This window comes from Thamnophis sirtalis, unplaced genomic scaffold, assembly GCF_051295495.1.
Source record: "Thamnophis sirtalis isolate CommonGarterSnake01/CBP01778 unplaced genomic scaffold, rThaSir2_p1.2 scaffold_7, whole genome shotgun sequence".
Taxonomy (NCBI): domain Eukaryota; kingdom Metazoa; phylum Chordata; class Lepidosauria; order Squamata; family Natricidae; genus Thamnophis; species Thamnophis sirtalis.
The window spans coordinates 24476062-24488112 of record NW_028261387.1 but is presented as its reverse complement, the minus strand read 5'-3'; the positions used below and the strand labels follow the sequence as shown (position 1 = coordinate 24488112).

The following is a 12051-nucleotide window of genomic DNA, read 5'->3' as shown; positions in this document are numbered from 1 at the left end:
ACCTTTGTGCCAGAGATTTCTTGGGAGCTATTTGGGACTCAAAAATAGATTCCATCCAATAACATTTAGTACACCATTATTAATACATCTCCTGAAGTACAAGCCATTGCCTATCTGACTAAACAACCATCTTGAATGAAAGCCAAGCTTTCATCTTTGTTGACTTTTTTACTTGTCAAATTTATATAACTGCCCATCTCACAAACAAGTGATTCTAGGTAGCATAAAGATAAAGGTTTCCCTTGCACATATATGTGTGCTAGTCATTTCTCACTCTAGGGGGTCAGTGCTCATCTCCGTTTCAAAGCCAAAGAGTCACCGCTGTCCGAATACATCCCCGTGTTCATATGGCTGGCATGACTAAATGCTGAAAGTGCCTGGAATGCTGTTACCTTCCCACCAAAGGCGGTTTCTATTTTTCTTCTTGCATTTTTACATGCTTTCAAATTGCTAGGTTGGCAGAAACTGGGACAAGTAACAGGAGCTCACTCCATTACGCGGCGCTAGGGATTCGAACTGCCAAACTGCTGATCTTTCGATCAACAAGTCCAGCGTCTTAGCCACTCAGCCACCCTTCTGTGCAGCATACAACTAGGCTAAAAACAAGTTAGCTAATAAATACCAGATAGTTGTTATCATTATTTTTAAAAACATTACAAACGATAAAAAACAAAGCTAGAAGAGAAGAAATATTGGGTGAAGATACGTTTATTCTACAGATAGTCCTTGACATGCAACTATTTGTTTAGTGACAGTTTGAAATTACGATGGTGCTGAACAAAGGCACTTCTCAGATTGCAAGAATTATGACCACTTCCAAAATAGTGCCCGCTTCTGGGATGCCACAAGGAAGCTTCTGTGTAGGAAGTCTGTACAGGCGCATTGGCTAATTCTGTTTCATAATATGTGCCAAGTCATCCCTCTAATCAACAATTGATCACAGTTGAGGGAGGCTTTATTACAGATTGATCTGGCCTTGAGAATAAGCATCTGAAAGTCCCTGAAAGTCAGATGGCTGGGTACAGGTATTGAGATCAATGAGTTGGAACATGAAAGTGATAGAAGACCTCAATCCTACCAGTGCATTCCCCTCAAATGGCTCTCCCCTTGCCTCTTGCCATATTTCCCCATGCCCGTCGCCATTGTAATACTTTGGGTTGCCTATATCACCCAAAGGCTGCGTTATCTTCCAATCCATGCCCTTCAATTTCCTCTTATGGTGCTCAATGCCATCCATCCAGGAAAGGGAAGCCAGGCACCCTGAGACACTTCAGCTGCATTGGCTCCCAGTGCCATCAGGGTGCCCAGTGTCCATCTCTCCCACTGTACCCAGACATACTGACACATAGACATACACAAACACATCACAGGAATACCTTTTCTGCTACACTCACTAGTTGGTAAGGATTTTCTTCCAATTTACCTCCACCAAACCAATTTTCTCCTCTGGTCTCACCCAAAGGAGGGGGGAATCACACAATCAGAGGCACCTACCTAACAGATGGAGTCACACCACATGTTCATCTCTTCTCTAGAGCTAATAGAGATGAAGGCAAGATGGACTTTGCAGGAGGAAAGGTCTAACCACCTCATCATCCTTGCCTAGTCACCAATTTCCATAAACTAGCATTCTGGTCAGTCTCATCAAATGAAGGGTCACACAGAGTCATATAGTCCATGTGGGTAGAGGCACTGGCAGTAAAATGGATGCAAACCCAGAAAACATGACCCAAACCACCAGTGCTGCAAATGAAGCCCATCTTCCAAGCCATTCCTTCATCCAGCATCAGGCCCTCAAGCACAGGTTCATCCTCAGTATGCCTAACCTATAGGCATGATAATGCAGCAAATGTGGCAGCACGCAGCACATCTCAGTAGCAAACATAGCCCCATTCACCAGCTTCTCCAGCTGAGGAAATCCAAATGCACATCCAATCAACCAATCCATAGCAGTCCATATAGGTTACTAAAGGGACCATCTTAATGTCTATTGAGCTTCTCAGTCATCTAGGTCAGTGTTTTTCAACCTTTTTTGTGCAAAGGCACACTTTTTTCATGAAAAAAATCATGAGGCACACCACCATTAGAAAATGTTAAAAAAAATTAACTCTGTGCCTATATTGACTATATGTAAGGTGTTTTTCCCACGGCACACCTTACACTATGTCACGGCACACTAGTGTGCCGCGGCACAGTGGTTGAAAAACACTGATCTAGGTCATGGTTGTCCCAAAGATGTTTTTTTTTAAAGGGAACTTTTGAAGCGATCTCCAATCAGAACTGAAGATGCTTCTTGAATGAGAAACAAAACATCTTCAAGGAAAAACAAAATCCAGTTGCCTTTTGCAAAAGCACCTTTGAGACTTGTCTTGGCTTCTGTTCTCTGCCACCATGTTGCAATGTCCTGCAGGGCCACTGCTCTTATAGAACAACTGTAAATGTGAACTACCGGTAATTTAATATTGGGACATTTGCAATAGCAATAGCAATAGCAGTAGACTTATATACCACTTCATAGGCCTTTCAGGCCTCTCTAAGCGGTTTACAGAGAGTCAGCATATTGCCCCCAACAATCTGGGTCCTCATTTTACCCACCTCGGAAGGATGGAAGGCTGAGTCAACCCTGAGCCGGTGAGATTTGAACCGCTGACCTGCTGATCTAGCAGTAGCCTGCAGTGCTGCATTTAACCACTGCGCCACCTTGTATTTATTTGGATGTGTTGTACAGGATCATCTTCTTAGATCAGATGGGTGAACTTTGATTGAAATGATATGCCTTATGGTATATAATATCTTCATCAGGCTGAGCTGAGCTAAGGTTTGAACTGGAGACTTTGCAGCTCATAGTACTGTATAGTTTATTTATCAGATAGAGAGCTATGAGTGCAAGCAACCTGTCAGTTCCACAATGTAAGCCAGAGCAGGAAATCAATTCCACAGGAAGACTAAAACTACTCCTGTTGAGATTTGCTATAATAAAATAATCTTGCAAGTCTGATTGGGCTGCATTTCTTCCTCCTTTCATTGTTCAGTAAATTAGGGAGATGTCTGCCTGAAATGTTATTTCAAAATGAATGAAATGTTATTTTACCCTGGACTTAAAAATGATTTGGCCACTTTTGTCTTGGCAACAAACCCTGCATATCTCCATCAAAGTCACCTTCTCTACTGTCTACAATACCTAACACATCAGTATCTGAGGATACCAGACTGAAATCTAATACTGTGATATGCAACTATGAAGTCAGGTATTATTTTCCTGTATAACTGTCTTTAAACAGCGATCATAAAAACTCTGGCTTACTTGACCAGAAAAAGCCATAATTCTATATTCTGTAGTGAAAAATGCCTCAGATGATTACTGGTGCATCCATTGTTGATCTTGCAAATATTTAACGAGATGAGTAGACTGTGTATACCTAGCATAAGAAAATCTACTGCAGGAAGGATAAACTAATCCTGGAAAAGGCAATATATTTATTGGTGGGGGGGATGTAAGACACTAGTTTTATTTTATTTTTAAAATTAATGATTTGTACAATATCTGCAGAAGGAAAGACAGAAAGTTAAGAGATGCATTTTCTACATCCCAAATTTCCGTGAACAGTTCAAGCTCTTCCAGAAAATTCAATTGCATGTCCAGACTTGAATCACTAGAGAGAAGGATACTTTTCCTTTTTTTGCATTTTTTTTATTTTTAAACATAAAAACAAAATTAAAAATTCTCATCCATACATACTGTAGAAAGTGTATCAGTTGGTTACAAAAGGTTTTCATGCATCTCTTCCACAGTCATCAAGCATAATTCATATTAACTCAAGTATTTTAACTCAAATATTTATACATGTTACTCTTATACCGCCGTTTATGTTTGACTATAATTATTTAAACACCCTTCATCATAAACTATACTGAAATTTAATACATAACCACATACTGGCATTTCATTTAATATTTCTAAAATCCTCCAATAACACTGAATCCTTATGTCTTATTCTAGCTAAACATCCATAATATTTAATAACAGACTTTTCTAATCCTCCTTTCCAAATCACTGTTTGCAATTTTCATTCAGTTTACTTATATTATACTCATGTATATAGGTTGTCATCGTTATCCCTCCTTTATTTGACTATATCCTGTATCATAACATTTTCCTCCTAATAATCAAAACTTAACTATATCTAATTTAATTCTTTTTATTAACCTCTGTATATAATCCAAAAGGATTTCTAATCTTCCTTTCATGAGTACCATTCAATATTCATATCCAATTATTATTTATCATAACACAACACATTGTATACATTATTATCATTATCAATTATTTATTTAATTATATCTATTATTACTAAGTTTCACTAAGTTTAACTAGTTTTAAGTTATATTCTTCCATCTATCAACCTGTATCTTTCCAATAACAAAACAATCTCATATCTTCTGCAGTTTGTGGTCCTCTAGTTATCTTCTTGATCAGCTTTGTATGGACTTCTCTTAGCAACTCCTTGCTTATAAGATCTCTCATATAATCTTGATGCTCTCTTTCTGTTTCCTTATTCAGTTTGTCTTTAATTGTCAGCAGTGTTATCAAAACTTTTGCTAGTGGAATTTCTTTCTTTAAGTCCATAGGTTCTTTAATTTTATCTTCTTGTATATCTTGACCCTTGAAGTAGATTTCCTCTCCATTTAATTCCTCTTTCTGTATTCCATTTTCAGGAAAAAACCAATTACCATAGATATCAGCAGGCTTAGTCTCTTTATATTCATTTTCCACTTTGGTGATTTGCGTTTCAATCACCCCATTTTGCATTTGATGAACATTTTCATTTTTTTCATCATATTTTCTTGTTATGTGCTCTAGGTATTCCAGTTGTTTCTCTTCTCTATTTAATAATTTCTGTAGTTCTGAAAGTATATTTTGCAAAGTCAAGACCTCTATTTTTCCTTGGGATTGTGTCATTCTGACAAACACAGCTACTCTGGCTTAGAAGATCAACAAAATTAAAGCATAGGTTCACAAAGAACGCTGGTTGAACATCAAAGGGACATCTGTGCATTCTTATCAGTGTGTAACCAAGAGAACAAAGCCCTGAGGCTCCAAGTCAAAGCAATCTGAAAGAAAAGAAGAAGAAAAAAGTTCCATTTTGAATACTCAAAGCTCCGAGTATCTCCCAGCCTTCGGAGCAGAGACACTCTTAAAGAGTTTCTTTTTATAAATACCCACAACAATAAGAGCGGAAAGCTTTAGTCTGTAAATTACAGAGAGTCACAAAGAGAAGGTAGAAGAAGAATGCTTAATCCATCCATTTCAAAAGGCTTGCATAGATTCGATCCATGTAAATAACATTTAAAAAGTAAGATAACCACTGTCCAAAACCATTCCAAATTCAATTCCACCACTTGTTTCTTCTATTCTTTAATTTAAATTGGTTTTTGAGTTTTATAGGCAGACTCATATTTAAAACAATAAAAATCCCTCATCAGCTGGAAACACTTTCTCTTTCTGTATCCTTCTGTTTTGGGCCACCCCAACTTTGTCAGCCTTGTGGCTGGAATTTTTGTCACCAGCTTGAAGATCTTCTCTTGCTTCTTTCGAGGATTTTGCGATATCCCCAAGATCAGCAAGACATATTCTTCCTGTTCACCGTCTCTTCGGGACAGTTTAGGCCCGTTTGCCACCCAGTGGCAAAAGTATTGGCTGTGGTCTCAGAGCATTGAGACCACACAACCATCTCATCACGACATTGGCTCCTCAGCAGAAGGATACTTTTCTGAGGGTGAGAGTGTGTCCATCTCTCATCTCTCACTCAGTAGTTGTGGAAACAATATAAATATGCAAAAGGTGTGCAGAGATTGAATGTATGTATGATAAACAACTTTTATCGTTTCACTTGAATTTCATGAAATATTTTCCTCTACCTCTAACCTGAAATAATATGGAATAACTAATAAACTGCTAATATAGTAAAAGAAAATAAGCTGCCTATAAATTAGCTGTCCTAACCATTTCTAACTCTAAAAAAAATATGGCAATATTGCTTCAATCCATCAAGAGTGGGTGGCAAATCATTATTTGAGGGAACTTTTGAATATTTATTCCTCTTCTTTCTCCTCCTCCTCCTCCTCCTCCTCCTCCTCCTCCTCCTCCTCCTCCAAAATGTTGTAGTTGAGGGGTGGTTTTCTGATCTCTTAAAAATAACAATTTATCACATTTCTTTCAAATAATTCTCAATCTGTTTTCCTCTTATAAGTAAGTGAGAATCCATTGTAAAACGACCATCTGCCTTTATGGAAACATTTAGATAGTTATAATATCTCACTATAGATGGTGTCTTTGACAACTTGGTGATATCAAAGATAATATCTGATTAATCTGGAGGGAGTGTGATACCTGTGCTTAATTGGAATGTTCTATTACAAGTATAATTGGAATGTTCTATTACAAGTATGTTGTGGTTTTATTGTTTTTTATTGTTTTTAACACCTTCAATTCAATATTGGCTTCTGGTGACTCCCTGGATCCCTGCAGTTCTGGCAAGACTTTGGAATCGTCTGCTCTCTGCTCTCCAGGTTTCTAGTCTGGTACCTTAATTACACCCAATTGGCTTTCATTATGTTTACTTACAATTCTGTATGACTCCGGATCTTGATATTTTAACTATTAGCCATCATTCATTGGTTTCCAACATTCTAACCTAAATTAAGAGTTATATACCACATTTTTCAGAGTATAAGATGCACCGGAGTATAAGACGCACCAAGACTTTGAAGAGGCAAATTTTTTAAAAAAGTTTTTTCACTCTGCAGACCTTCCAAAAATGGCCCATGTTTTGCGAAAACGGTTCCAATTTTTTCCCCCCAAAAGGGCATGAATAGCCTTTAGGAGGCTTGTAGAGTGCTCGGGGGGGGGGGGGGGGGGAACAAGCAAAAATGGCCATTTTTTTAAAAAGGCATGAGAAGTAGGGGGCACAATTGAGCAAAAATATGGCCCATTTTTCATTCATTTCTGCCCTCCCCAGCCCCCAGGAGCACTCTGAAAGCCTCCTAAAAGCTATGCACGGCCATTTTGGTAAAGGGGGCAGGGTTTCAGAAGGCAAAAAAATGCTGTATTCAGTGTATAAGACACACCCAGATTTTCAGCCTCTTTTTTGAAGGAAAAAGGTGTGTCTTATACTCCGAAAAATATGATATTTTCACTTTGCATTATAAGACTACTGTCTCATGCCAGCATTTCTAAGCATTAGTCCCCTCTATGTGACATCTGCTATTCTTTCTTGTAAAGAAGTTCAGTAAAATATTAATGAGCATATCAAATGGCCATGCCAACCAATCAAATTGTTCTTGTTTCTCTGAAGATAATTGTTTCTTCTCTTTTTTTCCAACAATGAAATATATTGAAGGAGTCAGAAAAAATACAAAGCATTATTTGACTTCACACTAAATTTACACAAAATATTTTATGTCATTCAAGTGATACTGGGAATGGTTTAAAAACCTGGATTATATGCAATACCTGATGTAGTACCTTGTACAAAAAATAAAATATATTTAATTGATAGTATTAAATGGGCCTATACCAGTGGTGGGTTTCAAAAAATTTTAGAACCTCTTCTGTAGGTGTGGCCTGCTTTGTGAGAGTGGCTTGCCAACCATGTGACTGGGTGGGAGTGGCTTGCCAGCCCTGTGACCGGGTGGGAGTGGCATGCCAGCCATGTGACTGGGTGGGGGTGGCCAACTTGTAAAATGTGGTGAAACTCACTTAACAATGCTCTTGCTTAGCAACCAAAATGTTGGTTCAGAAACTCTGGCATTTGAAGCATGCAAGTCTTAAAGCTGTCAAGTTACAAGACCCTTGCACTCCTAACCCTTTAGTGAAAAAAAACCCCAGAGGTGTTCAAACTTGACAGCTTTAAGACTTGTGGACTTCAACTCCAGAATTCCTCCTCCAGTCATGTTGGCTCAGGAACTCTGGCATTGAAGCGTGCAAGTCTTAAAGCTGTCAGTTACAAGACCCTTGGACCCCTAATCCTTTAGAAAAAAAACCCTAGGGATGTTCAAACTTGACTGCTTTAAGACTTTAAGGTTTAGATAGGACTCTTAGAGATGGGCAGGGCGATTGGGGAGCCAGCCAATCAGTGAGCGGTGGGCGGGGCAAGCATGGTGCGGATGGGCAGGGGGAAGAAGCTGGAACCGGTTCTAAATGGCAGATTTGTGGAACCTCACTTATAGAAGAGGTTAGAACTGGCAGGAACCCACCCCTGGCCTATACATACATACATTCTCCATCGTCTTCTTTCTAGTTTGCAGCAAAAGTTATTCTTAAACCTAAACTAGGGAACAGAGATAATAGTAATGTGTTGCTTGCCACACAACCTAAGGAAGGATGAAATTGCACACTGTAGATAAAAATGAAGGAGAAAAGAAAGAACACATGTGTTCAAAACTCCAGAATTAATATAATTAATTTGTTTCCTGCTTATAGTTAACTGTGGATATTCAAAGATAATAAATATAATCAGTGTGCTTTCAAGACCATAACACTTTCTGCTGGTGTTGCAATATTTTTTCCATTATGATTTTGATATACAGAATGGCATGGCACATAACTTTATACTTCTATTTGTAATCAGAAATGATTGCACCATTTTTTTTTAAAAAAAAATCTTTTTCAGACACCTAAGCTGAACGATCAGCATATAGTGTAATATTTTCAAAGAGCAAAAAGCATCCAATGTATGTTGTCATCTTATAAGTGGAGACAAAGATTGAGATGCAGTTATTTTGATTCCTGTGAAAGCTAATGGATTAACACAAAGCATGGTCTGCTCACTCTGATTTAATCTATCAAAATGTACAGAACATGAAAATGTGTATAAATTCATATTATTAGTGCTTTCTGTTAACATTATGTAACCAAGTGCAGCTCTTGATTATGTTGGTGGAACGATTCTTCTAAAATTCCACTTTGTACCATGAAGCAAATTTCCCCACCTGCAGATCTGACTGGGAAGTTTATATTACTTTGTTTAATTTTAACTGTGGATGATAACGTACTGTGTAGAAAACATCTGTTTCTGCCTATTCACACATCAATACCTTCTGCATAAAACAGAGAAGTACAGGCACCTCAATAAGCTTTTAGACAATACCGTTTTATTTTAGAATATTACGATTTAGTCCTATACTTTACTTTTGGCTTCTTATTTATTTTCTGACTGAACTACCTGTCCTATTGCAAAATTAGAATTGTCATTTAAGTGTCCTTAGTGAAAGGAAGGAAAAGAAAGAGACTATCATTATATATTGGGTTTCTAATAGAAATTTATCATACAACTGCAATTAAAGTATCTCATATGAACTATGAGGCTGCCTTATATTTTAGATGTAATCATTGTTGTTATTGTTCATTGGCATCTTTCAGTCTCAAAAGACTATGGTATCATGCTCTGGAAAGAGGTCAAAGCTGGAGTGTCCTCTCCAGCAAGAGGCCTGGGTAGATTAATATGGAGGATAGACTGTTACCCAAGCAGCAGATTTCTCCCCTCTCCACATCGCTGAAATAGTCCAATGGAATGGCAGAGCCGATACCATTTCTTCCAGCTGTGTTGCAGGAGTTACCAGAACGTAGTTGTACACAGTCACGAACTGCTTCTGGGACTCCGGCTCTGGATTTTGCCTCAAGGTTGACTTCTGAAGCCTTTTCCAGTAGTAGATATAACCACAAGGCAGTGGAGGTTTGTAATCAGAGTTTCCCTTCTCCTAGAAGATGGTTCTGCTGCTTTATCTGCCGTTGGGGCATAGAGCCCTCTTCTGCCTTCAAAACCGTTGACCACCTTCTGCTGTAACCCTAGAAAGAGGCCCTTACAAGGTGCTACCAGCCGGGGCAGCTGACCCAAGGTTTTTTAAGGAGGTGTTCCTCCTCCATCCCTCACTTGTCCTGGCTTGTGTCAGGCAGAGCCTGGCTTCCAATCTGGGCCCAGGATGGCTGTTTTTGTTATTTGTTATTGTTATTCCTTCTAAAAATGCTTAGTGACAAGTATGTTTGTAAATCCCTTTATTACACAGATAGTCATTGACTTACAACCATTCGTTTAGTGATCGGAGTTACAGCGGCACTAAAAAAAGGAACTTATGACCATTTTTCACACCATCGCAGCATCCCCACAGTCACGTGATCGAAATTCATATGCTTTCACAACTGACTCATATTTAGGATGGTTGCAATGTCCCAGGGCCATGTGATCACCTTTTGTGACCTTTTGACAAGTAAAATCAATGGGGAAACCAGATTCACTTAACAACTGGGTTACTCACTTAACAACTGTAGTGATTCACTTAACAAATGTGGCAAGAAAGGTAGTAAAATGGGGCAAAATTCACTTAACAAATGTCTCATTTAGCAACAGAAATGTAGGACTCTATTGTGGTCATAAGTCGAGGATTACCTCCATAAGGTATAAAGACTCAGAACTGCCGTTGTTGGCTGCAATGTATAGCAAATTCCATGGCAGATTGTTATACGGAAGGACTGTTCAAAATGTGTGCTTTGGTTTTATCTTTGCAGTAGCCCGGTCTGGTTACACAATGCCTAGGATATCAGATTTTCTCTGCTTCCACCCTCAGTCCTTATGTATCTGTCCTTCTGATGACCCTGTTGCCCCAGCAAACTAACACAGTTGTGCAGATTCTACTCTCTAAAGATACTCTCAGGAAACGAAGGTGTGTCTGAGTAGCAAGACAATCATTAGTTTGACCTCTGGAGGTTAAATGGGTGGGTGTCACTGTAGCAACAAGTTGTGAGCTAGCTCTGCGAAGCTAAGAGAAGCTATTTTGTTCTGGCTTACACAATGTTCATGTAAACATGGGTAGGGAGGTTTCAGGGAAGGTTTTTATTTTCATTCAAGGATTGAAAAAAAGGAGATGGATTATACCACAGGGGAAAGTGTATGGAATCGCTTGCAGCCCTAAAGCTAAGTGAAGATAGGTGCAATGCTTCTGTTCCCAGCATTGTATTGCAATGAAGGCAGAACTGATAGTAGCAATCAATAATGTTTATTTGGTCAATGACCAGCAAAAATGTATAAGAACGAAAACAAAGTGAAGCAAGTAAATATAATAATAATCCAACAAGTACCAGAATAAATCATACAATATAACATTTACTCCTCCGTTATTATGTTAATGCAATTGTAACCCGGGTCATAAATCTAAAACATTGATAAGTGCAAAACAAAAATAGCAATTGTATAGCCCCTACAGTGTATTAGTTAAGATACTAAATAGATTTCTAAGAAAATAACTAAATAACAACTTGCTGCAGGCAGGTTATTTAAAAAATAGTAATCTACCAAATTACAGGTCCATTAAACAACTTTTCAACTGTAGAAGATTGCTGTGAGTTCAGTGTCTTCTTGTCAGCACTCCTTCATTGAGTAATTAGGAAAGAAAACCACAAGACTCCATTGATAGAAATCAAGTGTACTTTTACTAATTATAAATGATCAGAAGCGTAGCAAAGCAAAGACTGATTATTTAGGCGCGAAAGCGAGTGATATTTAAAATATCCCATTCCCCACCCCTTGGCATCCCAGTTGCAGTCCAATCATAATTCTCCCAATTGTCAGGTGTGAGATAACTTCGAAAGGCATCACCAAGATGGAATGTCGGTGCCGTTGGCCTTGGCGGGAACCTCCTCCGCATGCGCAGTCCAACAGGCAGCAGAACTCCAGAATCTTCCTCAAGTAAACCCCTCCCAAATACCATGCCCCCCCTCCCCATTTCAATGGCAGCCGAAGCAGCAGCAAAGCAGAGGCTGACACTTCTGTATTTAGTTTTTTTAAAAATTCTCATCCAGTTTGATAAAAAGAACTTTTTCATTTATCTTTTTTTTTTCAAAGAGAGTAAACTTAATTACTTAATAACTAAAGGTGGCCAACATACCTAATATTCTTCCTCTTCTTCATGTCCCAACAACAACAACCCTGTGAAGTGGGCTGGGCTGAGAAAAGTCACCTAGTCCAAAGTCACCTAGTCGACTTTCACACCTAAGGC

The 12051-nt window shown here is 38.6% G+C and overlaps 1 protein-coding gene across 16 annotated transcripts in view; it reads left to right on the top strand.

Annotated features, from left to right (window-relative positions):
- The window catches only part of SGIP1 (SH3GL interacting endocytic adaptor 1), a 142133-nt gene that overhangs the window by 46739 nt on the left and 83343 nt on the right, over positions 1–12051 (top strand). The window lies entirely within an intron of this gene.